Consider the following 19,782-nt stretch of genomic DNA (forward strand, 5'->3'; position numbering starts at 1 on the left):
ACTAAACAAGGCAAATTCCAAACCTCCTTTTTTGGTGTCTCTCAATAAAGTAACAGGTGACATTCCTCTAACCACATATGAACATTTCCTGTGAGCTAGTGATCTTTAACTCTTTCAAGATGGAGTAGTGAGAAACATGTAGCACACTCTGAAGGACAGGCCAAAAATGCACTGAATTAAGTACACCTGAGAGAGCTTACTTACGCACCCAAAACATCTATCGTGTGCTCTTCAGACCTGTTCACACTGTGGAGACACGAATGCTCTCTACACTTTGGACAAGTCTTTCCCCTCAAGACTCAACTCCAGCCCTGTCAGACAATTCTGGTTGGGCTAGAATTATGGCCAGCTCCAGACAGCTGCTCATTCACTCTTAGGCTGTGTTAGGAAACCTACCTATACTACAAACATGCAACCATATGGGCACAACTAAATTTAAACTACTTTGCTTAGCATCCTCCACTATCAACTGAGGATTTTTCTCACACCAGGCCTTCCACTTCACCCTTCAATTTGAAGCTTGTCCTGAAAATCACTTTACAGAATATACAAGTTTAAATAGTATGTTTTCAACAGAAATCAAAAGCCATTTCATTCTCCAGATCCATGTGTTACTGTACCAATAACTTGGGAGAGCCAGTCAAGACTGAGGTGTCTTTCACCAGCACTCAGGAGAGCCAACAGGTATGCTTCTAGAGAAAAAAATTACAACATTTTCTGAGTATTAATATTAAACCCTCTTTAAATATCTTATATTTCCTGCACATTTATTATACCGACAACTTAAATGCTATTAGAAGCTGAAAATTTACAGATATTGAATAGGAGGAAATTTGTCCCTGGGATTTCCACAGCAACTTCTGCCTGTGCCTGGTGGTGCTGCAGTGACAGCTCTGCCATTGCCCCAGAGCGCGGAGCAGTTGCAACAAGTGCCACGAATTTTACTCTGTGATAATGTCCTAAGGACAGCTCTCAATTGAATATTTCAGATCTCTTTAGCTTCCCAGTGCTGGGCCTGAGCTGCCTGTCCTTCTTGCATTTTCTAACCCTCACATGCCCCTACTCAGGCTGTCCAATGAGCAGTCCAAGGACTGATCTTCTGTACCATAAGATTGGTGTTGCTGGTGCTTCACCTGTAGTACAGCAGGTGAAATATCATGTGCCTTTGTATCCTAACACATCTCCAGTGCAGATTTACACACACTTCAAGAGCAACATAGCACAGCTGAAACACCTAGCACTTCTACTTTTTATCAGGACATAAATTCAAGCTTCCCAAATCCCATGTGCAGTCAGGAAGAACAAGCAAACAGGACATTACTAATTTACTAAACTACCTGAAATTAATCTACTTCCTTTTCAATGAAGCTCCGTTTGTAGCAGAAGACTTTTTTGTTTTTCAGAGACCTTTGAAAAAGTTCTGTTTCTCAACTCAAATACAGCAGAAGCATCCAAGATAACCCTTCAGATTTGACACACAAGCCCAACTCCTTTCTCTACACAAAGTGAGATTAGCCTTCATTATGCCTTAAATTCTTCACTAAAATCTCTGGCAGCAGCCTCATCAAGTGGGTGAAATTTGATGTTTCTAATTATTTCTACCTGTATGCAAAGTTTGGATTTAACAGAGAAGGAAGAGGAAGAAAAGGGAAAAGAGAAAGTAAAAGCTCCCAGGACTCTGACTCATGCACTTGTCAGCTTTGTGCTGCCACAAAACCCACCTACCATATTTTTCTCTGTGTATTTTGCAGAAAAACACACCTGGTCACACCAAAACAAAAAAATTGCCATAAACTCAAAGTTTAAATCCTTTGTTTCCTAACAAATGAAATAGTTTATTCAATATAAAAACATTAAAAAAATAAAGTTCAACAGATTGACAACATGAAAAAAAGACCTGCTTTAAAACTGGGGAAAAAATTCAAAATTGAGAAATATCTATCTGAAAATAGAACCTTTACTCCAGACTGTTCCCAGGTTCACACCTTTTCCCTACAAGGAGAAACATTAAAATCTGGGAATACTATTTTGTTGCTTTGAGTGCTACATCGCAAAGAAAAGTACTTTGAAACATATACCAAATAATCTAGCTAAACAGAGGCACATAAATCTTTTCCAGCTAAGTCAATGGAATTGATTCTGAGGCTTCTGGTTCCAGTCTAGTTCAGATGAATATGAAAGCACCTGAAATCTAAAGAACTTGCGATAGGCATATGCCCAGTTTGGAAACAGAGACCAAGGAGGCAGAGTATTACTACCAGATTCAGATCCTCATAAAAGTAGGACTGATACCCTCTCACTGGGAAAGTGTCATGTCTTGAGAGAGGACAAGTGCCTTCCACAGAATTTGCCTGGCTGCCTCATGAAATTTCCGTAAGACCAGCTCTAATGCAAAGAAAACCAAAGCCAGTTTTTAATTTCTGCTTAGAACTGCATCAAAAGTTGCCTCTGTGTTTCTATTTAACATTCTTTTGTTTTCAGAACACGGTTAGCCTTGAATATTTTGAAATATATATTTTAAAGACCGTCGAGTTATTAATTGAAATTATTGTTCAAGTTCAAAGACAAGCTTCTTCCATGATATTTAGATTAGAAACCCTGTATTTTCTACAAGATTTTTAATGTGCCCTATTATTTATAGCATTTTGTGGACTCTAGTGGATATGTTACTTGGACTCCAACAGCATGAAGACGGCGAGGATAGCACTGTGGGCAAAGCAGAGGGGGCTCACTCAGGAGAGGAGTGAGGTCAGGCTCCACTTTGGAGGGGACTGAGCTGGTCCACAGCACAGTGGCATGTTCCTGGAGGACCATAAGCACTGGCCACACATGTAAAGTCACAGTAAAGAGACTCTGCCGCCAGTAGATTTCTAGGCCATACCCAAGCACAAGGGATTAGAATCACCCTCACGTTACAGAAAACAAAATAAAAGAACCAAGAGGAGGAACAGTTTGTCCAATGCAGCAGTACAAATGCGGTTTTCTGCTTCCTAGTCAAGTATGTAGATGTCCCTGCCAGGCTACACAGAAGGACTTAATAGGACTGGAAAAGACACAATAACTGGGTAGACAGAAAGCACTATTTACAAGCATGTCAGAGGCCCCGAGTTAAACATTGCTTGTGTTTGTTTCTGTAAAGCAGCATTAATGCCACTGTTGAGGGAAACTGAAGGGTTTTAAAAAGAGGAACTTAAAGTGGGGGGAAGTGAAGGGGAAAAGGCTTGCCACTCTTAATAAAATAAAAAGATGTCAGTGCAAATAGACATCGTTTATTAGAAACCTCATATCTGAGTAACAAAATGTCATCTACGGATGAATGCAAGTGGAAGGGGGAAAAAATAAAAAAAAAAACCCTTGTCAACAGTTTCCAAACAATTTCAAATCAAACAATTTGCTTCTAAAATGATGTTTTGGTTAATTCATGTTAACTACTGGATATGTGCTGTTCAGAATACACAATTTCTCAGTGGAATTGCCTCCTCTGAAAAGTCACAAAATGGCAGTTTTTGCAAACCATAAATAGCTCTAAGACTTTTAGAAAAGTCCTGAGATATTTCATAGAATCATTTCATAGAATGGCTTGGATTAGAAAGGAATTTAAAGATCATGTAGTCCCAATCCCACTGCCATAGGCAGGGAACACCTTCTACTACACCAGGTTGCTCAAAACCCCGTCCAACCTGGCCTTGAACAGTGCCAGGGATGGGCCACCCGCAATTTTTCTGGGCAACCTAAATTTAAAGGTGAGTAAATTGGAAATTTGTGTGCAAATTACTTTACATATTGTTGGGGCAACAGCAAAAATGTAAAATTTTGAAGTTCTCAAAATCTCCTAAAAACCAAACATTAATGTTTCTGGTTTATATCACAGAAATGTCTATACTCCAGACATGATAAAAGACAATAAATTTTAGTGACAAGTTATAATTAAGATAGAATATTTGCGGTGATAGAAATGGAAGGGACACAACCCCAGGTAAATAGTAGGAAATTTTAGATTTCAAAATATATTTATTGCACCCTAAAATGCTCCTTGTTCTTAACAAATCTTTTCTCTGTGAGACAAGAATCCAGTTTTCTCCTCAGCTCTGCTGCCATTGCAGTGCAAGGGAAGGATCCCAAAGGTTCAGGCTCCCAGCTCCATCAGGCAGCCTGCTGTCTGTCCAGGCACTGGAAACTGGGAGGCTGTAAAGAGGAATATAGCTTTGTTTTGGGATCTACAGTAATATTGTGGGTCTCAGCTCTCCTCAGACCTGCTGTGCAGCATTTCAGGAAGCAGAAAAAGACTACTTCTAGAGCAGACTCCATGACTAGAGTCATTAGGACTTCTGATGCAGTCCTCCTTGGATCCCTTAACAGCTAGTGGGCCCATCTATTTCAGAGTGTCATGAATTACTTCCTAGAAATAAATATTTTTAATTCATTGCCTGTCAGTCAAAACATGAACCTACAATTTACCCGAGTTTTGGGGTCTCTATAGCAAGAATTTTCACTCAATTAGGGGAACCTAATCCCAAGAGTCTAGAGTAGATCCATGACCACCTATTCACTGGTTGGAAAACATACTTTGTTTTTCCTGAAACTTCAGCAGAAAATATCCTAGGAGAACACTCAGATTCAATGGTAGATGACCACAACAAATAATCAATGATGTAAGAGATGATTGCAAAGACACCTGTCTGAGAAAGGTTGTGAGTCATCTGAATCCAGCCAATATGGAAATCCTTTGAAATGTCATCCTTAAGGCGGAACCTTTTCAAAACTGAACTTAACAGGAAATTATTGCCTAGCAGAAAGAACAGGAAAAGGTGCTAAACAACTGTTTCTCTTCAAATAAATTAAAATGACTACCTTAAAGTCAGGATTCCACACAAATATGTGATAATGGTTAAACCTCCCCGAATGACACACCTGAAGGGCAACAGCCCCTCTGCCATTGTGACACTCACCCACAGCATTCCAGAAGTTAGATTACTTCCCATCCTACTTGACACGTGTCTTCTCTTGAAGAAACAAGTTTATATCTTTCAACAGCAAAACACATATTGCATAAAGACCTAGCTCCCATTTACAGCACACAAGTAACAATAGTGAACATGTGTCACAGGTATAAAAATAAACAACTGGTGTCTAAAATCAGCATATGGATATGGGGAAATGCATATAACCAACTTCAAGGGGGTTAAAGTTTATGTCTTTGTTTAACAGAAAAATGGTTCTAAGACATTGAAACAATTCTTTTTTGGTTTATCTGCCTATGACTACCATTGCTCCACACCACCAAACCATCTCTGATAATGTTCTGGCATTTGTTATAAACATCAGTCACCTATTATCTATGCCAACGTATTTTGAAAAAGATTTCCAGACAGAACTAAGCAGAAAATAATGTTCCCATTGTAAAATACTCTTCTTTTAGGACAAAGCCCATAATAGAGGTTTCTTAAAAAAAAAAAAAAAAAAAAAAAAAAAAAAAAAAAAAAAAAGTAAGGGAAAAATATTTCCAGGGTTACTCACACAGGAATAACTATAAGCTTGGTAACCAATGCAGGTTGGGATTAAAGGCTTTTTATCTGAATCAAAGTGAGTAGGAACTCAAGACTTGAAATGTCCACATGACAGAAAAGTGTTCAAGCTGCAGATCTGCTTTTTATGCCCAGAGGTTTAAAAAAAATTCTCCAGCCTTCAGACTGTTTTCTAGCAGAAATTTTAACAAAGTTCTCCTGTTTTGATGGAAGCTTGGCATTTGGCCTAACCTGACAGACCAGTAAAATAGTTTCAGGCAAAATCAAAATATCAGTCCAAAAACCTCTACCAGAAAGCCAGAAAAAAATGTGTCTCATTTGCCTGGGAAGAAGGATCATGTGTGATAATTTCACTTTACTTGCTCACCATAAAATATCTGGTTAATTCTTTTCACCTTTCCTTGTTGATGATAGAGAGCCCAAAAGAACTTCTCCATTGTTGTGATTTTTTTTTGGGGGGGGGGGCGGGGAGGGGGGTGTTTGTTTGTTTGTTTGTTTTAAAAAACAATTATAGTTACAAGCACAAAAAACAAAGCAAAATGCAAAACTAAACATAGTGCAACAGAAGATCACTTGAAGGAGTCACAAAATAAATTACCCAGATCTCATATTCATTAGGGCAGAGTTTCATTACTGCTACAACAGCAGTAAACAATCTCAAAATTAGCACAAACATGTGTACACATTCTACCCCCTCTAGCACAGGAGACTTACCACTGTCATCACTCCTTTGTCACTATGTGAAAGCACAAACCCTTACAAAGCTTATGTTTGGCTGCTAAAAATAAAGCCTAGATAAATGAAGCTAATGTCTTAAAACATACTCTTTTATCCCAGTTTGCTGAACCAAGGACCATACACATCTCTGCTTCCCTAGAATGATGACTGGAACTTTCTAACCTACACAGGTCTTGATATTAAACTTCACATGTTGCTGTACTTCTATAGCTGAAGTTTCGCAGGTTCGCTTACATTTGATAGTGCAGCTCCCCTAAGAATGCAAGCTAGAAGACCAATGCCATGTACTGAAACCTATCTGGATGTCAAACATGACTCATTTTAGTAAGTACTCAGTAAAATTTCCATCAATGAAATAATTTTATTCCTTATGATTCCTTATGAGATGAATAATAGCTTGATCCTTGTTTTGGCTCAAGGATGGGGGGGGGGTGGGGGTGGTTTTTTTTTAAAGCTTCCATTCAATTAAAATCTTTAAATTAAACAGAATTTATTTCTAATAGGCCACAGCAGTTTAATGAATCCACAGGAGTATTTCCTTATATTCAAAGTGGACATGAACATAAAGGAAGATATTTTTTTGATTCATATATGTACTACTTCCAGGACTACTTCTGATGGATTTGTTGTCTGGTCTCACAGTCTTGCTTACTAGTTGCAATGATGAACTCAGAATGAGGAGCAACTTCTGCAGCTTCATGTGCTAAAATGAAAAACTCAGTCTTGAAAGATTTATATAACTTCTGCATTTACAAAAATTATCGAAATGGAATAAAAATCTTTGTTTACCAAAACCTGTACAAAAGTTGATTGTGGTCATTAGCAGATTCCAAAATTGTAGTCCCAGAACAAACCAGGTATATTTCATTTTCCCTTTACAGAACTGAAATGAATTCCAAGTATCTGACTATTTCAGTAATAGAAAGCTTTAAGAAAAATAAACTCAGTGAAATATACTGGGGATACAGGGATAGGCCTGAAGTTCAGCCACAGTACAGCTTGACTTCATTGTCAACCCCGCTGCACTGACTGAAATTACATTAATTGCTGTCAGGTAGCTGGTTGTCACAAAACAACGGCTACTCCCCTTGGTTGTGTTTTAATGCATGACACTGCAGGATCAGGGCAACTAGGAGGCATTACAGAATCAATGAAATAAAATTTAAAGCCTGAATATTTCATATAACTACTCATCAAACAAGTCTGGTATATCTGCCATAGTTTTTTAGATGAACAAGATATGAATGGCACGTTTTCCAGAGTTTTCCCCCCATTCCATCCCCCTCCTTGGGTAATCAGGTGTTTTACCAATATGGTAAGTCAGGATGTGTCTGTCAAAACAGGCTTTGACTGGAAATGCTGTTCTGACAAAATAGAAAACACAGCATGCTTTGCAGTGAAAAACTCCACAAGCCTAAACGTCAGTTTGCTTTCCCAGATGACAGAACAGTCATTTTCTGAACAGCTTTGTTTAATAAGTTGTTGGTATTGCTAATACTCTGATTTTCAAGCTAAAGATTTTCAGAAGCCAGAGCAGTTTCCAATGCACTATATCCTTCTGTTTGGAGCTTCTTAGAGAGAAGACCATAAAAGACCACTCTATTTTTGGGTTTTGAGTAGTCTCAAGGATGTGGGCTTTAGGCATCACACCTTGTAGTGGTCTAAGCTTTGTCACAGCATAGATAATAACTGGCCTTGTCTACATCAGAGTGTCATATTCTGCTATTCAAGAGTCCAAGTGCTCATGGAAACAACATTATCACCTTACCTATTTGTCACAGCAGACACGTAAATACCTAGAGCATTAATACCCATCAACTTTAACATTTAATAGCATAACTCATCTGCATGTGTGATGCATCTGCAGATCCACCCTATCACTAGGATAGTCAAAAGAACTTCCTTTTTACTGTTTTTTTTCCTAATTTAATTTGAGGGCACATAGTTACCCAAGTGGCATATAAGCTCTAGGGTATTTGTTCCACTGCTCCCCTTGGAACAAGATGTGAGATCCAGTGCTGACTGATTTTACCTTAATGACTGAGCAACAGCCTCATGGCAAACCTTCTTTCAGCCTTATGTTTGCAATGAAGAAGGGGGGCAACACAGTCCCTGGGATTCCGAATGGCAGGACTGCGCAAATGCGTGTTGGGATGGTTGGAAAACAATCCTGTTCTCTTTCAAAAGCATCTCTGATGAAGTGTAGAGGCAAAGGTCGTAGCAAAGGGCTTTCTGAGCTACAGAAATTCATATTTCTTCTCCCTCTGCTGGAATGCAAATAGGAAAATTTCTATCTTGCTCTAAATACGGTCTGAATGACCCTAACTAAGAAAATCTATTCAATTTTTTCATCTTCCTCTAAACAGGAGCTTAGTTACAAGTCTACACCAACATAAAAACTAGTGCCATTCAGAATAAGCTCACTGATGACTTGCCTCACAGTAGTTTATAAAATACTGATCCAATGCCTCCCTACAAAGAAAGAAGAATAAACATAACTACCCATACAGTCAAAATGTGGAAAGCCCAACTGCACCCACTGTACAAAAAGGCCAAGGTCCAATTAATCATGAAAATATTCTCTCAAAGCTCATAAGAGAATGCAAAAAATAATTATACTGGTATTTCAACAGTTTTCCACCAAACATATTTTTCCGTTTCCATGGCAGTAGCCAGTAGAGTCCAAAACGGCGTAATTTTCATGTTACTTAAAAAAAAAGAAAAAAATAAGAAAAAAGCCTTCTCAGAGATAAAAATTCAACCCAATAACCAAATGGAGGCACTCAGGACTCACAGAGCTGTCAACATACTAAAGCCACTGTGCAAGACATTGCTGATATTATGGCAGAAGTGAAGAAACATTTTTTCACTTCCTACACAGCTATGACATATCCCTAAAAAAGAACTCAGTATGCCACAATCTATTGGACTCAGGATGTGAGTTGTGCCATTAGTCCTCTGGTGTCACATCTGAACAGCCCTGGAAAGTCAACAGCAAACACCTAAACTGTCCCTATGTAATAACACACATATATCTGGAAACCAGTTGGAACAAATACCATTATGCATGTAAATATTGCACAATCAAGAACTAAATTGAGTAAGTAGAATAAAAATAAGTAAGTAGAATAAAAATAAGTAGCAAGTAGTTAAAGACTCTTTCTACATCAGATCATGTTTGTTGTAGTTTGGGTCATTCTTAATGCAGTTGATTGCAACAAAAATACCTCAAAGTAAGCAAAACCTTTTTGCTGCTTCAGGCTCCAAATGTAGCTGGTATCCCAACTACAACTGGGATCTAAAGTTCTGAAGTTATCATACAACTTATATTCAAAGTTCATTCAATTCAAAGAGAGTGCTTCAAACAACTCGTATTATGTCCAGGATGGATGCTAATACCAGGATAGAAATAATAAAAACCCTAAAAATACCTTGTCTTTACAAGGCTGTTTAACCTAGAAGTACTAAGACCTCTAGCCAGATTGCTCAGGTGCATTTAACTTTCCCTTTCCATACCTTAACGTGATAGAAACTTCTGAACATTTAGCCAAAATTTTCCATGAATGTTTTTGTAAAAACATCAGCAACAATTTGCCACTAGTTCATTCCTCACAACTACTTTTCTTCAAGCCATGTACTACTTACATCTGAACACTCAGCAAAGAGTAGAAAACAGGCTGATCTTCCTTGCATCCCTCCCTATATTTGAAGCAAAGGCAAACTGTGAAAACCAAAATAACAATACTGTGTGAAGCTGGTAACAAGCTGACAAAATTATAGTTAAGAACCTCTAAGCATAAACAACTTTTAAGATAAGATCCACTATGGTCTCCACAGTTCTGCCACTGAGGCTGCTTAAACCATTTAAAGTTGTTTTTATTTAACCTCTCGAAGTGGAGAGTTCTAGTTACTCAGATCCTGAATTGTTGACTGTTTATCCCGGACAAATTTTGAACACAACCTGCTCACTAATATCCATTGACCTAAAAACAAACACCAGTAATTCAACAGAACTGTTTGCTTATGGTGCCAGTCAATTTCAACCAGTATGTTTGCAACATAAACCGCCGGTAAACAGGATGATGATTGATTGATTGAATTATACTGACTATGATAAGTGGCCCTGAGATGGTTATTGGCTTGATCCAGTCAATCACTTTGTCATCACAGCAATGAGATAGAAACAACTATTCATACCTTGGTTTAATTGCAACGAGATTGTTCAGGCTTAACCTGCACTGATTTCTGTAACTTTTAACTTTATGAACACCTGATGAGTCTGTTTCTCTTTTGTTAGAGAAAAACATTTTCAAAACAAAACAAACAAAAAAAAACCAAAACCAAAACAAAACAAAAAAACCTCTAAGAGTGCTGATAAACCTTTCTAAAATAGAGAACTAGAGAGTATGGCTAACGGGAATGGTTTAGTTTGTCTTCCTTTCTGTGGTTTGCATTCAATTATCTCTACTGCGATATTCACTGTTTCCAAAGCAAGATGGCTTCTTATTATTAGCATTCAGGGTTTTCAAAGTGTCATAATGTATATCAATCTCAACCATCCACTCATTTTGATTTATTTACATGCATATTTTTCTGCTCATTGTACATAGAACTTGCAACAGAATATTTTTATACAGAATAGTACATATTAATTTTGCAAAGATTCCCCAAATCACATGCATTACATCAAAAGATCTGGTTTTAGGGTAATAACATAACAACCTCACAGTTGTTTAGCACATATAAGCAACTTAGACAAGAGAATTTAATGAATCAATTTACATAAACCAATGTGCTAAACTGCTACAGTTCTTAGTTGTACAAAACTTGCAAATTTGGGGACATCTGACTTGAGAGCTGAAATTAAAAAACTTTTATCTCTTTTCCCCTAAATATTTCCTCAAAAAGTCATTACTGAAGCTCCATGAAAGCAGGTCTCTCATTTGTTAAGCAAAAGTCTGTGGATATATAAACTAGAATGACAGATGTTTCTACTTTGTCAGAAAACTAAAATATAACAGTAAACAACAATGAAGTTTGATTTATCAATCCAATGCCTTGAAGAATTCAGCCATACACAATCTCTGCACAAAAAAGGAAAAGAAAACAAACAAAAAAACTGTTCTCAGTATTCAGACTGTTTTTTTAAGCAAGCCTGAGCTATGTTAATAAGGAGGTTAAGACAATGGTCTTGATTTTTTATTTTTTGTGAAAGATGTGTAATATGTGCACCAGTCTCTGTTTGGAGTTAGTGATAAACAGAAAACTTGATTATCCAAACAAAGAGCAAAAGAAATTAAATACAAAATAAGATCCAAATAAAGAATAAAAGTGTTCAGATGAAAAAATTACTTGGTTGGTAGTAAGAACTCATGATGATGATGATGATGATGATGATGATGGTTGTTCACTGTCAATAATTTTCTAATGAGTACCTTAGGATGAATATATAAGTTTTCAAATCCTTAACATATACAAAAGTTAAGTTCAATAACTTTGAAGAAAACTAAAAAAAAGAAGTTGGCTTTTCTTCAGATTACCTATATCAGCAGAGATCAATCTCTCAGTTTTTCAGCCACAGGAATAGTTTTCTATTAAAAATTTCTAAAGTATCCTCTGCTATTTTAGAATTATTCCTACTTCTTGGCACAGTCATGATCCCTGATAATTTATAAGATGATAAAAAGGAATTACTAGCAGGAGGAATTAACCATTAATTTATTGTGTGTCCTTACACAACCGTACTTAGGTCTTCATCTTGTAATCATGGCCTGACGGCAAGCGTGGCTAGTCCTCAGGACTGATGCCAGAAGTGTACTTCCATGTACAAGCCTGACCAGACCTTTGGTAAGGCAAAAACTTGCTCTGGACACAAGGGGAGACTTGCTAAATTTTGCTCCTGCAAAGCCCTTCCTACCCTGCAAGTTTGTTTCTAATGCTATAAGAAGAGATTCAATAGTTCATGGAATCTTATTTTTGTTGGCTTTAATAATACAGTTTAAAATGTTCTTTGGAACAAAATATAACACTTTTCATGTGTATTTGCTTTGATTACATAGAAGGAACTGTTCTGATTACACAGCAAGAGAAGTGAAAGAAGAAAATAGAGCAATGAAGTTTAACAGTCCATTTATTTAGTAGTTGCTAGTATACAGATTACAGTGGCAAATTTTTCAACTCATCAGAATTTCATATGAAGAGATACAAATCACTAATTAAGGTAGAGGAATCCAAGTCTCAGTCATACATAAACTACATAGATGAAAATGAGAGAAGCATCTGCTCAAGCTGGAATGTTCACAAAGCAGAAAGCAGTGTGTGAACAACTAAACACTCTGTAAACGTTGAAAGATTTTGGAACAGTTACTATAACCCATGAACTACAGAGGTACAAGGAGGAGTGGCTGGAAAAATTCTTACTTCATCACATTTCTCAACATACAAATTTGTTGTAAGATTGTTTGTCAAAACAAAGCAAAGAAGAAATAATCAAGGATTAAAACAAAAACAAATGTAAACACTTATTTACTTTATATTGTAGCAAATAGGCTGCTTTTTATGAATTACCAATAAGCTTCACACACACCATTTTAATCAAAAAATTAGGTCTGCTGTTGCACGAAAAACTCTGCTGCAAATTTGGAAAGAAATCATAAGAACCTCCACTTGTTTCATTGTAAAAATCCTCTTTTTCAAAAAGAGCATTTTCATGATCTGTGAATTACATATATGCAGTGCTTTCACATAAGTAGGTATATATAAGCCATAAATTTAGTACTTATCATCACAGATGTCTGAAGTAAATAGTTACCTTTAACAGAAAATCCTCTTCCACACTACAGAAAATACTAAAATAAAAGCCTAGTAAATTTACTAAAAAGAAATTCCCAGCTGTTGCTCTAGTTTTAAATGGTAATTAAGGAAGTCTCTCCGTCTACCACTCAGGGAATGCAAATGCTCCTCAAAATCACACAAGAAACACCTATAACACATTATTGCATTAAGGGAGACCCTGGTTCCAGCTCCCACCCCTAGGCTCATAGTTCCACAAGAATCTTTACTGCAAATAAACCTGCTGACCTTTTCTTAAGCCTGACAAATCTGCTGTGTGCTGAGTGACTTTGAAATTCAGTAAAAAAAAATGCCTTAAGGCTTGAAAAGTCCCTTCTCATTAGGACATGAAATTCCACTCATATTCACCTGCAAAAAGAACCATTAAAATGCAGATTAATTTTAAGCTAATTTCCTTCCTTCCTTCCTTCCTTCCTTCCTTCCTTCCTTCCTTCCTTCCTTCCTTCCTTCCTTCCTTCCTTCCTTCCTTCCTTCCTTCCTTCCCGTTTTTTCTAAGAAAACACTGTAAATAATCTAACAACCAAAACTACATACTTTCTAGGGCCAGGCTTTACAGTACTAAAGGAGGAGCAGCTACATTTAGTAACTTGGATACATTTTGGAATTTGCAAAATAAAGTAGAAAAGGCAGGCTTTGCAATGAAAATGGTAGTAAATTATGGTGGTTTTATTTTTAGATTTTTAAAATTAATTTCTCCAGAGAGAACAGGTTGTGTGCTTGTGTTTCATAGAGCTCAATTCTTCTTCTAATCAAATGTTTGATTAATTATTTTTTAAAAATGCTGAGTTCAGTCATTTATCTTTGCTAATTACTGCAAATCAGCTGTCCAATCTTGGTTCAATTTATAGTAGTTTTATAGCACAGTAACTCAAATGCCTTTCAAAAGTTCTACACCTGGGTAAGGGATTAGAATCAAGATCACAGATGTAATTAAATTGTTTAACTTAGTTACATCCTAGGGATTATACTCTATATCCCAGAAAAAGGATATTCTTCACATTCCTGTTTCAGTCATCTGTCTCTAGCTTCATTTATGAGAATCTGACTGAACATCCAGTATCATGCTTATTAGCTTCTACTCACCACTTTGCAAACTGGCAACCATAACAGCTGGGAATTCTGAAAACCTTGTAGAAACAAGGTTTCTGTAAAGTTTTTTCAACACAGTCCATCCATCTAAATTTCATAAGAAGCTTTTACCATTTAATCTTTCCAATCTTATACTAGCTTTCCTTTGAATTACAAAAATTCCCCCTTTTTGTTGGTTATGTATTTATTTATGGAAATATAAATTTAAGTAAATTTAGGTAAGTATTGCTGAAAACAGCTATAGTTTATAACACAGAATCAGAACTTGGTAGTCCTGGACTCTACTCATGCCCATCTCTAACTTAATGCAATTATATTTCCTAAATCCTGGCATCAAAAGCAGCGAGGTTCTTCCTTGGCACCAGGAAGGTGTATGTTCCTTAATGTTCAGTCCCACGGGAAAATAAATTGGAATATCTACACTAGACCTCAGCAGGTTATCCTATTTATATAACTGAAATGACAAACTAAACCCCTAAAGTCCAGAAATGTTACCATCTACAATAGAATGAAATGTTGCTGATTTTTGACCATAGTAAAAGAAATTTAAAGCTCTCCTAATTTTCTCATCCTTTTCTACCATGGAATAAGAATCTTTTTTCTATCTTCACACTGTTCAGTGTATGGCAGAGCATAAAATCTGAGGTAATAATGATAATAGTAATAATAGTAATAGTAATAGTAATAATAATAAATAATAATAATAACTCTTGAAAAGTGTGATAGCTTCAAAGGGTTTCAACAGAAAAATGTTCTGTAATAAACTTTTTGAGCGTTATCTCTATATGGAAATTAATTATTTCTATCTGTAAGTTGCTGACTTGAAAATTCATCAAACAAATTTTAAGTTCCAGATTTTGTTTGATTGAAATCAAAGCCTGAAACAACAAAAAAATCACATCTCTTAATAGATTATATATTGTTTAAAGATAGGATTCTGTCTTTAAATACAGTATAGAAACCTGACCTCACCTGTAAGGTTTCTATTGGAACATCACCATGAATCAGAAACCACCTGTACTGCAATCTCCCTTATTATCTATAATAATCAGATAATTTAATTATACAATACATTTAATAGATACAGTAAGGCATATACTTCACAGGACTATACGTGGACTGAAACTGCCTGAACTTTAGAGATCCAGATCACTCAAGCTTGAAGAGTTCATTTTCTAACGAAGAGTTAAATTGCCAATTATTAAGTGAAGACATTCAAAAGTAGTATTAGTATATGAAAGATATTCTGAAATTACACTGCTACAGCACTGTCTGTACATTAAATCCCCACTATTCTATCACCCCTGTTTGAGATATTTCTAAAAATCAATAGTCCCTAAAACTATGTTATCATTTTCAAGCTTTTTTTTTTCCCATTTGCTCTCAAGGCCAACTCATTCATCACATTTAGACCTACCAGTACCAGCTTAGAATAAAAATTTCATCCCAGGCATTACTGTATTTCTTTTAAAAGCTTTTGTTAGCAAGCAAGAGCTTATATAAAATACTGAATGCATGGGAAAGAAAGTTTAAGACTGAGTCTAGAAAGTCATGTTTTCAAAAATATTTTTAAGTATGCTTAGAATGCATTACATGAAATGTCGCATGTTTCTACAGTTTCAGTTTGTGATTATCATGCAGTCCTTTGAACAGATTAATGAAGGAAAAAATGAATGATTTCTTAAATAGACTGTTAAGACTATTTAAGACTGTTAGACTGTGTTTATACTCCCAAAAGGGTTGTGCGTTAATCAATTTCATTTGAAGAAAAGCAATGAAAAACAAGCAACATCAGTGCAATACCCTGAGAAACAGACAGCCTTGCACCTAGACAATGCAAGAGCTGTGGACTTTAGAGAATTGCCAAGAAGAATTAACTCTGAGGACAATCTCATAGGAAAGCACAGACACGTGCCTTGGTCTGCTGAAACTTTGAGCCAGGCAGATCATGCAGCGCTGGAGCTTCCTGGTGGGAGTTGATGTGCTTTCTTAAGCTTTGGGAAACAAGTCCTGTACACTCAAAAGCACAGATCTCCACTTCCGTTCCACTTCGTTCCACAAGTTGGAGAGCTAGAAACTACTTTGGGCACTATGTATATTGGGAATTATCTTATATCTGAGATTATGGGCCACTCCCACATCTGCCAAAAAACATTAGCTGATCTACTGATGAATTTATCACAAATGCTTTCTTTGGAGAATTAAATTACCTTTGTAGATGCAGTAAAATCTAATCAGTGCATTTTCTGAACACGTTCCCTAGGTCTCTCTTTCTTATAAATATTAATGTACAAAATCAGGGGCCAAGCTATCCCAAGATTCATACACTCTATGCATAAATTTAGAAGACTTAATGTGGTATTAGCACACAGAAACAGTAAACATCACACTTGGTTTTAATACATTTAAATGTTGAGTATTTTTTAGTAGAATACTCCCAAGGGACCTAATTAACCAAATGAAGATTTTTTAGATTAGCAAAGCAGCTAGATATGTAGATAAAAATACAGGCTTAGAAGTTTGAATTTGCACCAGTGACAAGCATATGTTTTAATCTCTGTGCTTTGTAGATGCATGAGGTGAAGTGACATTTATTTTCTTCTTTTCATTGGGTAGCCCCAGGTTAGATAAGGTTATTTCACATGAAAACAAAATATCTGTCAATCCTCCCACTTGTGATTATATTAACATAAATCAAACATTAAACTATTATAACTAAACAACCTGCAATGCAAGAGCAGATGATTCAAAATTGATTGATGTTTGGCATCAGATAGGCAAGATCTTGGCTTCATGGTTATTTGGAAATAAATGACAGTGATTTGTTTATCAGATGACAGATAGAACAAAATTAAAATTAAATAAATTTGAAATACCATAATACTAAACAATATGAATCAAAGATGTCCAGTAAATGAAAATGGTTTCATCCACTCAGTAGATTAGCAGACAAGTCTTCCACAGAAATCACTTTGGCAGTTTAATTCATTTATCAATGTCTTAGAAAGGCTGTTTAAAACTACTGTGACATCTATCATTGGAACAAATATTCAAGCAAATACCAATATTACTCTTTATTCTGAGTGAGCTTCTGGATGTATCTTTAATGCTACCATTTCTAAATGTTAGTCTCCCAAAGCACACTTCTGTTGATATTTTAGTATGCCCTTAAAGGAAGAACCATGAACAGAGAATTTGTCACAATGACAGACAAAAAATTCATTAGGGTTATACACATGATTGAAGCATTTTATGCATTCAAAATGGCTTCATTTTTTTCTAAAATAAATCCCACTGACCAACAACAGTACTAACAGGCATTTTTACAGAAGAATTTAAAAATCAAGAATATTTTTTAAAGTTTGCTGACATGTTGGTAAGTGTGCATATATTGTGTATATTTATTTACCTAATTCACATTAGTACATATATGTACAAGGTTAAATGTGTATTTTTAATTTAAAAAGCAGCATCACTAGTTTTTGCTGCTGACTGTTTCAAAGATGGGAAGACAGTTACTTTTCATATGTAAGTACAAAGCAAAACACATTTTTATTCCAAGAAAAAACAGTCTTGCTTTTACTGCTCTACATTAAAAAAAAAATCACATATAATTCTACTCTTCCATTGAATTGTATGAGAATGCTACAGATGGTTTGTCACATCTCGATTAGCTCATTTTTCACAATGCTCTTGTGACACTCTGTATCATTTACACAAGGCTTATTTGTCAAATCCCATAGCACCTTTCTGACAACAGATGTTTTGAAATTCATCCTATTTTGTTGGCAAAGACTTATTTTAATGGATTTGACAGTATGATTTCAGTGACGAATTCACTGGTCATTTAACTCGGTTTAGAAAATCTAAAACCAGACTCTGATAAATGTTCATTTTGTAACTCTTTTAATGTATTTAAAGCAATTGCCCTTATAAAATGTGGTTTGTTTGGGGTTTTTTTCACAAATTATTATTCACTCAAAACTATCCAGCATAAGATGTTTAAGTAACAACTTTGGCTTGATTGCTTCTTCAGTTTGTCTCTTAAATAGAATGCAAATTTGAATCCACAGGTATTCCATGTATCACTTTGTGCATCAGGAACATGGATAGTAAAAGCTATGATGGTATTTTTTTCAGCAGGAAGTCTTACAGATGAGCAGTAATTCTGAGATCTTAATGTAAACCAATGGATAAACATCCCCATGTCTCATCATGAAGGAAGATAAACTCAGGGGTCTGATACTGCAGATTTTCCTGGTGAACAGCCCTTGTTCTGATTGTTCTTGCTGAAATGTTCTGTGTCAGTGGTACAGGTTAACAGCAGAGTTATGTTCTAATTCAGTTCTCTTTTTCAGGAATGTGACAAAGTGCCTTATGAAAAATGAATTAATAAAAAAGAATGAATTCAAAAGTCTCTTTTAAGCCCCTTCTCACCTAAAAAAATGTTTAGCATCTTAGTGCTGCAAGGCAGTCCTCTCCTCCTCAAATGGTAATATTATCAAATACAGAGTTTTCCCCCAAAAAAGACGGCACAGGTGGTCAAGCACAATTACTGTTAGCAATTCTCTAAACTTGTTTTTCTGAAGAGTATCACTTATAAAAAATCCACCATCATAAACCAGATACTCTAGTCTTTTAAAGCACACATAGACCTCTTTGAAAAAAAGCCACCATAGATTTTGCCATTGACATTTTCCTGCTCATCTTCGCTGTATCCCTGTACTGTCTAAAAAATGGCAAGATTTGGCTTGCATTAGGAGTCACAACAAATAATTTTACTGCAAGAAAACCATGTAGAAATAAAATTGTGTAGACTTTGTTGATTTATGCTTTTTCAAATGTGAGCCATGGAAAAGAAGGAGGAAGCATCAACCAGGACAGTTCCCTGATTATGCTTAAAATGATCTCCCGACCCAACCTAAAGAGGAGCTGTAGTATACATACCAAACCACAACACATGGTGGCATTCTGTATAATTTAACAGAGGGTAATTTGTACTTTACCACTGACTGGTAGGTATTAGCCATGTTTCAAGTGATACTTAACATTTTCATTCTTCAAAATATAATACTTTTGTTATAAAACTACTTGTTCCCTGAGAACATAGAGTAAATGACTTACTCTATGAATTACCATTTCTGAATGCTGTTGAATACCACAAATTATTTTTTTTTAATTAGAGAAGTCACTGCAACACCATTTTACTCCTTTTATTTCTAGGGTTCTAATACAAAGTACTGGATAGAATGCAATCAGCAAGGTACCAGTTTTCTCCATTGACTCCTGGTCATCTACCCTGAAGAAGAGCTGCCTGCAAAACCTGCTGGTATGCATGGCAAGGCCCTGGCTGGGAACGGGCAACAGGCACCTGGGTACCCCCAGGGATGCCGAGAAGCTCTCCCACAGCTGCCGGATGTGCCTCACCTCTCACTGTGCTGACTGGGAAGTCACTGAGCAGTGGGCAGGGACCCCTTCACTACAGCCAGGCTGCACCTACCAAAACCATATTGGTGGCTTAGGGAAGGGGCTGGCGACCGACGGCCCCCGGACATCGGACACCCAAAGCGCTGTGCGC

General features: G+C 36.3%; 1 protein-coding gene across 7 annotated transcripts in view; it reads right to left on the minus strand.

The window, feature by feature from the left end:
- FGF14 (fibroblast growth factor 14) overlaps nucleotides 1–19,782 on the minus strand; it is a 376,859-nt gene that overhangs the window by 102,957 nt on the left and 254,120 nt on the right. The window lies entirely within an intron of this gene.

The sequence above is a fragment of the Motacilla alba genome, chromosome 1 (genome assembly GCF_015832195.1).
Source record: "Motacilla alba alba isolate MOTALB_02 chromosome 1, Motacilla_alba_V1.0_pri, whole genome shotgun sequence".
Taxonomy (NCBI): Eukaryota; Metazoa; Chordata; class Aves; order Passeriformes; family Motacillidae; genus Motacilla; species Motacilla alba.